Genomic DNA, 11,094 nt, shown 5'->3' on the forward strand with positions numbered 1-11,094 from the left:
CTCCATTGATAAGAATGTTGTTTATTGGTCCAGTGGTGAGGATTTTTGTTTTCTTGACATTGAGATGCAAAAGTAACTATATAGGTAAATATTAAAACCATTATAACTGTAATTTTGGTTTCTTTCCTCATTTATTCCTATATAAATTAAAGATAAATACACAAAACAACAATTATAATCAGTGTTAATGGGCAAACACTATATAAAGATGTAATTTGTTACAATTACATAATGGTGGGAACTAATCTGTATAGGAAACGTTCTGATATGGTGCTGTAGGATAAGCACTGGACTGTAAGGTTGGTTTGAACTGCAAGCTCAGTTGTTCAAGCTTAACAGCTATTCCTTGGAAACCCTATACAGGGTCTCTATGAGTTGGAACCGACTTGACAGCATTTAACAACAACAAAACAAATTCAACTTGTTAATATTAATTCAAACTTAATAGCTGTAAAATTAAGGTGTTAATTGTAATACCCAGTATAGCCAATAAGAAAAAAAAAAAAAAAATATATATATATATATATACTAGAAGGAAATGAGAAGTTAATCAACATGGTATATTAAAATAAATAAAATAGTAAAGGAGGCAGTAATAGAGGGACTAAGAACCAATTATCATGAGGTGAATGTGTTTTTAAAAAAGTAGAAATTTATTATCATAATTCTGGAAGTTTATTGTTGTTGCTGTTAGGTGCCATCGAGTCAGTTCTGACTCATAACGACCCTGTATAGGGTTTCCAAAGAGTGGCTATTTATGTTTTAACTACCAACCTTACAGTTAGCAGTCCAATGCTTATCCTACAGCAGCACACCCATGACTAGTTCTGAAGGCTATAAGTTCAAAATCAAGGTGTTGGCAGGCTCACAATTCTTTTGGGGTTGCTAGGGAAGAATTTTTCCTTTCCACTTCCTAACTCCCAACAAACCTTGGCATTCCTTGACTTATAGCTGCGTACTCCCTTCTTTGACTCTATTTTATATGGCCTTTTTCTCAGTTTGTCTCTCTATGTACTCTCTTCTTTTTATAAGGACACCAGTCATTGGATTTAAGCTCCATTATCATCGCTATGGGTCGGAACTGACTCGACGGCACTTAACAACAACAACATCATCAGGATGGAGTCCTGGTGTGGCGCTGGACTGCAAGGCCAGTTTGAACTAAAAGGTTGGTGGTTCAAGCTCACCAGCCGCTCCTCAGAAACCCTATACAGGGTTGCTATGGGTTGGAACCGACTTGACAGCACTTAACATCAATCAGGATAATGGCAAGGTCAGTTTGAACCACAAGGTCAGCTGTTTAAACTCAGCAGCCACTCTTCAGAAACCCTTTACAGGGTCACTATTAGTTGGAACTGACTGCTGCACTTGACAAGAACAACAATCATCCAGGATTATTTGAGAATAAGGTCTTTGTAGACATAATTAGTTAAGAATTGAGGTTCTGGATGATCCTGAAATTGGGGGGTGAGGGTGGGAACCCACTATTCAACCCGCTAAAAAAAGATACAGAGAACAATAGTAAAATGGTAGAATTCTGCCCTTAATTATAAGTGATTACTTTAAATGTAAATTGAATAAATACTCCATTTTAAAGGAAGAGGTGGGCAGAATCAATTAAAAAAAATCACAATCTAACTATATGCTATTTACAAGATACTCATTTTAGATCCAAAGATATAAATGGGTTAAAACTTTAAAATGAAGGAGGAAATATGCCATGCAAACAGTAACCACAATAGAGCTGGGGTAGCTATACTAGTATTAAACAAAATACGCTATAAGACAAAAAGAAAGATTTTATACGTTAATAAAAGGGTCAACTTATCAAGAAGATATACCAACTATAAATATATATGCTACTAACAACAAAAACATATATGCTACTAATAACAGCAATGGGCTCAAATGTAGCAATGATTGTGAGGTTGGTGCAGGATCAGAAAGTGTTTCATTTTGTTGTGCATAGGGTTGCAATGAGTTGGTACTGACTCGATGGCACCTAACAACAACAACTAACAACAAGGCCCCAAAATATATGAAGTAGAAAAAAAAAATAACAGAATTGAAGGCGTATATAAATGGATAGTTTAAGACTAATAGTTTTGTTGTTGTTTGAAGTTTGGCCATCTTGGCCTCCAAGGAGCACTCTGGCTACACTTCTTCCAAAATGGATCTATTGCTTCTTTTAGCAGCCCATGGCACCTTCAATACTCTCCTCCAGCACCATAACTCAAAAGCATCAATTCTACTATGGTCTTCCTTATTCACTGCCCAGTTTTCGCATGCATGTGAGGTTATTGAAAACACCATGGCTTGGGTCAGGCACACCTTAGTCCTCAAGCTGACATCTTTGCTCTTCAACACTTTAAAAAGGTCTTGTGCAGTAGATTTGCCTAATGCAATACGTCATTTGATTTCTTGACTGCTGCTTCCATGAGTGGTGATAGTCGATCCAAGAAAAATGAAGTCCTTAACAACTTCAATTTTTTCTCCATTGATAAGAATGTTTATTGGCCCAGTGATGAGACTTTTTGTTTTCTTTACATTGAGATGTAATCCATACCAAAGGCTGTGCTCTTTGATCTTCATCAGTAAATGTTTTAAGTCCTCTTCACTTTCAGCAAACTAAGGTGTCATCTGCATAGCACAGGTTGTTAATGAGTCTTTCTCCAATCCTGATGCCATGTTTTTCTTCATAGAACCCAGCTTCTCAGATTATTTGCTCAGCATACAGGTTGAATAAGTATGGTGAAAGAATACAACCCTTGTTGCACACCTTTTTTAATTTTAAACCATTCAGTGTTCCCATGCTCTGTTCGAACAACTGTTTCTTGGTCCAGGTACAGATCCCTCATGAGCACAATTAAGTGTTCCGGAATACTCATACTTCGCAATGTTGTCCATAGCTTGTCATGATCCACACAATCAAAAGCCTTTACGTAGTCAATAAAGCACAGGTAAACATCTTTCTGATATTCTCTGCTTTCAGCCAAGATCCATCGGACATCAGCAATGATATCCCTTGTTCCACAGCCTCTTCTGAATCCGGCTTGAACCTCTGGTAGTTTTTTTGACAATGTATGCTTGCAGCCATTTCTGTATTACCTTTAGTAAAACTTTACTCGCATGTGATATCAAAGAGATTGTCTGACGATTTCCATATTCTGTTGGGTCACCTCTTTTTGGAATGGGCACAAATATGGATCTCTTCCAATCAACTAATAGTTAGAGACTTTAGTATCCCACTTTCAAGTATAGACAGTAAAACTAGACAAAAAAATGAATGAGGAAATAGAGGACTGAAACAACACTATAAAACCATCTAGACCTTACAGACATCTATAGATGGCAGAACACACAAACGTGCATGTTACATTTATCAGAATAGACCATATGTTAGGTTACAAAACAAGTCTCAATAAATTTTAAAATATTAAAATCATACAATGTATAGTTGCTAACCATAATACAAAAACAAACAAACAAACAAACAAAACAAACAAACTAGAATGAAACTTGAAGATCCACAAATACATGGAAATTAAACATCACTGTACTAAACAACTAATGAATCAAAGAAATCTCAATGAAAGTTATAAAATATTTAGAGTGGAATGAAAATGAAAGTTCAACATACCAAAACTTATGAGATGCAGCAAAGGCAGTGCTAAGAGAAAATTTTATAGCTGTAAACATTTAAAAAGAAGGATCGACTTCTGGCAAGATGGCAGACATGCTACAGAGACCCTCTACAACAAAGATACGGGAGACCAAATGAAATAGATATAGGAGATAATCCTGGAACCCTGAGTCTTAGAGGAAAGGATAGAGAAGTGGAGTCCTGGTGTGGTACTGTGGGTTAATGCACTGGACTGCAAAGTTGGCATGAACCATAATGTTAGCAGTTCAAGCTCACCAGCCACTCCTTGGAGACCCTATATAGGGCCGCTATGGATCAGAACTGACTTGACAGCACCTAACAACAACAACAACAACAGTAGGAAAGTCTGGTGTGGCACTGTGGGATAAAGCACTGGACCACAGGGTTGGTTTGAACCACAAGGACAACAGTTCAAACTCATCAGCTGCTCCTTGGAAATCCTATACACAGTTGCCATGAGTCAGAAATGACTCAATGGCACTAAACAACAACAACAAAGTAGGAAAGGCTGAACGGGGTGATGAAAGAAAGATGAAAGGTCCACAGGCCAGATACAGATTTGGAGGCAGTCAGAGGCCTAGCAGTGTCTATGCACACTGTTGACTGTTAATGGGACAGGGGTAATTCATTCTTGTTCCCCATACTCCCCTGATGACGAGAGGTGTGTGGTCAGCCCCTACCCTCATCTACCTCCAGTGCAGACCCTGCTCCAAAGGAGTTCAGAGACGTGTGGTTGTGAAGCAGCTGCACACCAGCTGCATACCACTGGTACCTGGATTCAGGTGGGCTCTAGTCCAGACCTGCAGAACTTGCAGAGCCATCCATGCCAGCCATATACTAGCAGGAAATCTCATAACCAGCTGCCCTGGCCCCAGCTGCCCTCTGGTCTTAACAGATACTGACTCCAGCTACCTTAAGGGTCTGCATTAACTACTTTCAGACTGGGATACCTTTAATATAGACAACACCTATAGGAACTCCATCTAGGGCCAGGAATACTACTGTTTCATCCCTCTCCCACCCATCTCATGAACTCATTGACTGGCAGGAGACCTATAGAGTTCTCTCCTTTCTGGGTCTTGCATGTACCCTGGTTTATCCTTCCATTGTTTTTTATTGTTCCTTCTTTCTTTTCCTTCTCTTTCATTTCCTATATGCGTTATCCTTTCTATGTCTGCTTTCATTTCTTCTGTTTCTCTTTCCCCTGTCTTCATCTTCTTTCTTTATTTTTAGTTATTGTGTTCTTTTCTCTTACTGCTGTCAGTTTTTCTTCTTTCTCTTTTTATTATTTTCTTTGTCATCTGAAATTGTTTACTTTTTATTGGGTTGTTTTACCATTTTGTGTATGTGTGTGTGTTTTCTCTTCTTGGCCCACCTGACAGGAAACAGCAACTGTACCCATATAGCCCAACTGCAATCATGCACGCTGCAGTTCCACCTACTGAGCAAGAGCCAATACCAATGCTTATACCACCCGATCAATGATAGAACACAGCCAACACCAGAAAAACCAACTCTAAACTGAGCTGCATGAACACCCACAAGAAGGAGGCAGTTAGTGAGTACCTAAGAACACACCAACATATAATCACTTAAGTACAAATACAACAACACTACAATGTCTTGAATACAACAGACAATTTCAGTGCACATGAGAACAGAAGACAGAATAGCTCAAACAAGTGACCAAAATGCAGAGCCAGAAAATGTTTCTGAGGAAGAAAAGGTATTAGAAATACCTGAGAAAGAATTCTGAAGAATGGTATTTGGGTACCTTTCAATGATTGAAAGATTGAGGGAAGCAAGAAGAACACAGAAAACACTGCAAGAACAAATGGACAAAATAAATGAAAAGTTAGAAAAAATAGAAACCTGCAAATAGGAATCAAGATTAAAACTAAGCTTTCACTATGGATGCAGTAGCTCAAAAGAGGGAACAAATCCTTACAGCAAGGATCATTCCCACCCCCTCCATATACATAGTAGACATGGATGGGCAACTTGGACATTGGCTACCCAAAATGGGTGTGTGTGTGTGTACAAAGGCAAGAATTGACTGGCTTACAAGCTTTCAAGAGGGAGCCTAGATTCAGAGGGCATGAAGGAAGATAGACTCTCCACTGAGTAGTATCCAATCTGTCTAGGCAGGGCTGATGAAATGAAATGCGGATGGGTCTTTTGTGATGCAATAGTGAATAATTGTTAACAGGACTGCTTGTGAGGGTTGGAAATGTAAAGGTAGACTTTTTGTAGCAAGGAGAGGAATGATTAACTTTTCAGTCTAGGAGCGGTGGTCCCTGGGACCATCAAGGGAGAAGAGCGGAGAGAGGGACCTTACCCAGAGAAGTAGTGATGCCTTAGATGGAGGCAGTGGCGATAAAGTGGAGAAATGGAGCAGTTGGGGACTTTAGACTCAGAGAGGGAGAGGGGCTGTGTGCTGAGGACTGGGGGGCAGGCTTGTAGTGTATACCATTTGGTTGGTTGATGATGCATGGGGTAGGGGGGATTGTAGCCATGGCAATGAAACGATATACGATAGGATGAGTGTAAAACTAATGTTCTCTCATGTAAACTACCACATAATTCACAATAAAACATTAAAACACACACACAAAGCTAAGCTTTCAGAAAAGGTAAACAAATAGATTTGAATCAATGGAAGACTGAATTAGTGAGCTTGAAGATGAATTTCTCAATACTAGTATACTAGAATGGAAGAACATGCTCAGCATTTCTCAATCTGAAAGAATTGAAGAAAAAAATTCAAGCTTTGGATTGCAGTAGTCTATGGACAAAATATTGAACTATGCAGAAAACATCAAAAGATGGAAAGAATGCATATAATCACTGTACCAAAAAGAAATGGTTGATGTTCAATGATTTCAAGAGGTAGCATATGATCAAGAACCAATTTTTCTTAATGAATAATTCCAAGGTGTACTGAAGGCATAGACAAAGAATAAAGCTCCAGAAATTGATGGAATATAAATAGAAATTTTTGCAATTTGATTAATCACTGGAAGCACTTACTTATCTATGCGAAGAAATTTGGAAGAAAGCTACCTGGCCAACCAATTTGAAAAGAGATCTATATTTGTGAAATCTTTCAACAAACTGATAAAACACTGGAAGCACCCACTCATCTATGACAACAAATCTGGAAGACAGAAACCTGGCCAACTGTCTGGAAGAGATCCATATTCCAAAGAGAATGTGGGAGTCATTGGACAATATCATTAATATAGCATGTAAATAAAATTTTACTAAAGATAATTAAAAAATGGCTGCAACCATACTTTGACAGAGAACTGCCAGAGGTTCAAGCTGGATTAAGATGAGGACATGGAGCGAGGGATATCCTTGCTGATGTCAGATTGATCTTGGTTGAAAGCAAAGAATACCAGAAAGATGTTTACCTGTGTTTTACTGACTATACAAAGGCTTTCTACTGCGTGAATCATGACAAACTATGTGGAGAATATGTATTCTGGAATGCTCCATTATGCTCATAAGGAACCTGTACATAGACCAAGAGGCAGTTGTTCCAACAGAACAAGGGAACACTGAATCATTTAAAATTATGAAAGGTGTGTGCCAGGGATGTGTTATTTCATCATGCTTGTTCAATCTGTATCCTGAACACATAATCCAAGGAGCTGGGTTATATGAAGAAGAACGTAACATCAGGATTAGAGGGTGACTCATCTACACCACTGCTTGCTGAAAGTGAAGAGGACTTAAAATACTTACTGAAGAAAATCAAAGACCACAGCCTTCGCTATGGGTTGCACCTCAACATAAAGAAACAAAACTCCTCACCACTGGACCAGTAAACAACATCAAGATAAATGGAGAAAAGATTGAAGTTGTTAAAGACTTCCCATTGCTTGGAACCACCATAAACATTCAAGGAAGCAGCAGCCAAGAAATCAAAAAATGTATTGCATTGGGAAAATCAGCTACACAAGACCTCTTTAAAGTGCTCAAGAGCAAAGATGTCAGTTTCAGGACTAAGGTTGCTATGAGTCAGTACCAACTTGATGGCACATAACAACAACATATTAGTACCCATTCCAAAGCGAGGTGACCCAGCAGAATGTGGAAATCTTCAAATAATATCATTAATATCACATGCAAGTAACATTTTATTAAAGATAATTCAAAAATGGCTGCAGCAGTACACTGAAAGGGAAATGCCAGAGGTTCAAGCCAGATAAAGATGAAGACATAGAATAAAGGACATCATTGTTGATGTCAGATGGATTTTGGCTGAAAGCAGAGAACTCCAGAATTGTGTTTACTTGTGCTTTAATGACTTTGGAAAGGCTTTTGAATGTGTGGATCATGTTACCAAGCTATAGACAAGAGTGCAAAGAATGGGTATTCCATTACATTTAAATGTGATCATAAGGACCCTGTACATAGACCAAGAGGCAGTCATTTGAACAAAACAAGGGGATAATGAATGGTCTAAAATCAGGAAAGGTGTGCACCAGTCTTATATTCTTTCAACATACTTATCCAATGTATATGCTAAGCAAATAATCTGAGAAATTGGATTATATGAAGAACATGACATCACAATTGGCGGAAGACTCATTAATAACCTGCAATATGCAAATGATACAACCTTGCTTGTTGGAAGTTGAGAGGACTTAAAATACTTACTGATGAAGATCAAAGATTACAGCCTTCACTATGGATTGTACCTCAATGTAAAGAAAACAAACATCCTCACCACTGGACCAATAAGTAACATCATGATAAATGGAGAAAAGACTGAAGTTGTCGAAAACTTCATTTTGCTTGGATCTACTATCAACACTCACGGAAGCAGCAGTCAAGAAATCAAACAATTTGCCGTATTAGTCAAATCTGCTACACAAGACCTCTTTAAAGAGTTCAAAAGCAAAGACGTCAGTGTGAGAACTATGGTGCCTTGGTATTTTCAATAACCTCATATCCATGTGAAAGTTGGACAATGAATAAGGAAGACTGTAGAACAATTGACGCATTTAAGTTGTGGTGTTGAAGAAGAATATTTAAAGTACCATGGACTGCCAGAAGAACAAACAAATCTGTTGGAAGAAGTTCAGCCAGAATGCTCCTTAGAAGCAAGGATGGTGAGACTTTGTCTCTCATATTTTGGACAAGACATCATGCTTGGTAAAGTGTAGTGGTGGTGGTGGTTTTGTGATGTTGAGTCGGTTCTGACTCACAGAGACCCTATATAGGGTTTCCGAGGCTGTAAAATTTTATGGGAGCAGAAAGCCTCATCTTTGTTCCATGGAACCACTGGTAGTTTTCAACTGCTGACCCTGAGATTAGCAGCCTGACTTGTAAGACCCCCAACAAAATGGATTGACACAGTGGCAGCAGCACTGGGCTGGAGTGTCACAATAATTGTGCATATGGTTCAGGATAAGGGAGTGTTTCATTTTATTGTTCATAGGGTGCTATGTGTCAGAACTGATTCAACGGCACCTAACCACAACATAACAATTAGTTAAAAAGATGAAAAAATTTGAAGAAAGCCTAAGATTTATGTGGGACATCATGGAGAGGAATAATTTATGAGTGATCAGAAATCCAGAACTTGAAGACACACATACACACACACACACACAAAAACAAAAACAAAAACAAAAACAAAAAACAGTAAGAAAACTGTCAAAGAGTTATTGGAAGAAAACTCCCTAACATGAAAGCATAGATGGTAAGCATTCAAGAAGCTGAATATGCCCTAAACGGGAAAGATCCTAAAAGAAAATCACCAAAACGTATCATGAAACTTTTCAAAACTAAAGACAAAGAAAGAATCCTGAGAACAGCTTGGGAAAAATGAAAAATTACCTACAAAGAAGAACCAATAAGACTAAGCTATGATTACTCATTATGAGTCCTGTGTGGTGTGGTGCTGTGGGTTAATGCACTGGACTGCAAAGTCATTTGAACTGCAAGGTCAGTGGTTCAAGCTCACCAGCCACTCCTTGGAAACCATGTACAGGGTCGCTATGGGTCGGAACTGACTCAATAGCATTTAACAACAACAACATGATTACTCATTAGAAACCATGCTGCCAAGAAGGCAATGTGAGGACATATACAAAACTCTGTCCCTCAAATATGACAGTGAAATTAGAACTTTGCCAGATAAACAGAAGCTAAAGGTTTTGTAATAAGCAGACCAACTTCATGAAAAATACTAAAGGATGTTCTTTGGCCTGAGAACCAACAGGGCAGACAACTACCTAAGATTAACATACATGGTGTCAGCACCCAGAACTCAATTCAGATATAAAAGTATCCAAAGTAAAACAACTCCTGGTTGTGGCACTGGGGGTTAATGTGCCAGACTGCAAAGCCGTTTGAACTGCAAGATTGGTGGTTCAAGCTCACCAGCTGCTCCTCGGAAACCCTATACAGGGTCTCTATGGGTCAGAACTGACTCGATGGCACTTAACAACAAAGTAAAACAAGCCTACAAGACTGAAAACAGGGAACCAGAGATATCAATTTACAATGAAGACAACTGCAAAGAAAAAAAGAGGAAATAGTTTAGTCACAGAACTTCCAAATGACAAGAAATTCAAGTAGATTTTAAGATAAAGCTGACTATTTTAAACTGAGGAAGTGATTAATAAATTACAGGGTAACATCAAAGAAAATTAATATATTTCCACATTAAAATGAGTAAAACCACCAAGATTTAGTAGACATCAAAACAGCATAAATGAAGAAAATTACAAGAAAACCCACAAACAAAAAGAACTCAGCATGAAAAATTACATGGAACCAGCAACACCACAAAAAACACAAAGCAGAATGACAGTAATCAACTCATACCCATTGAGAATTACACTGAATGTGAATGAATTAAATGTACTAATCAAGAGACAGAGAGTAGCAGAATGGATAAGAAAGCAGTATCCTTCATTTGCTGTGTATAAAAGATACACTGTACATACAAAGACCAATAAATAAATAAATAAATAAACATATCAAGTTAATGGCAGTCAAAACCAAGTAGGAGTGGAAATATTAATTTCTGATAAAACAGACTTTTAGGCAAAAAGCAGCGTAAGAAACAAAAAAGACATTATTGCATGATTAAAGGGTCAGTTGAACAAGAGGACATAATTATAATAAATATCTATACTCCCAATGAAAGATCCTCACAAACTACAAATCAAACTCTAACAGAACTGAAGAAAGAAACAGACAATTCTACAATAATTGTTTTTGTTGTTGTTAAGTGCCATCAAGTTGGTTCTGACCCATAGCAACCATATATAGGGTTTCTTTGTAGCAGCTGGTGAGCTTGAACTGCTGACCTTGAGGTTCAAACTGATTTTGCAGTCCAGGACATTAACCACACACAGCACCACACCAGAACTCCTACAATAATAGTAAACGATTTTAATATGCCA

This window comes from Chrysochloris asiatica, unplaced genomic scaffold (genome assembly GCF_000296735.1).
Source record: "Chrysochloris asiatica unplaced genomic scaffold, ChrAsi1.0 scaffold00126, whole genome shotgun sequence".
NCBI lineage: Eukaryota > Metazoa > Chordata > Mammalia > Afrosoricida > Chrysochloridae > Chrysochloris > Chrysochloris asiatica.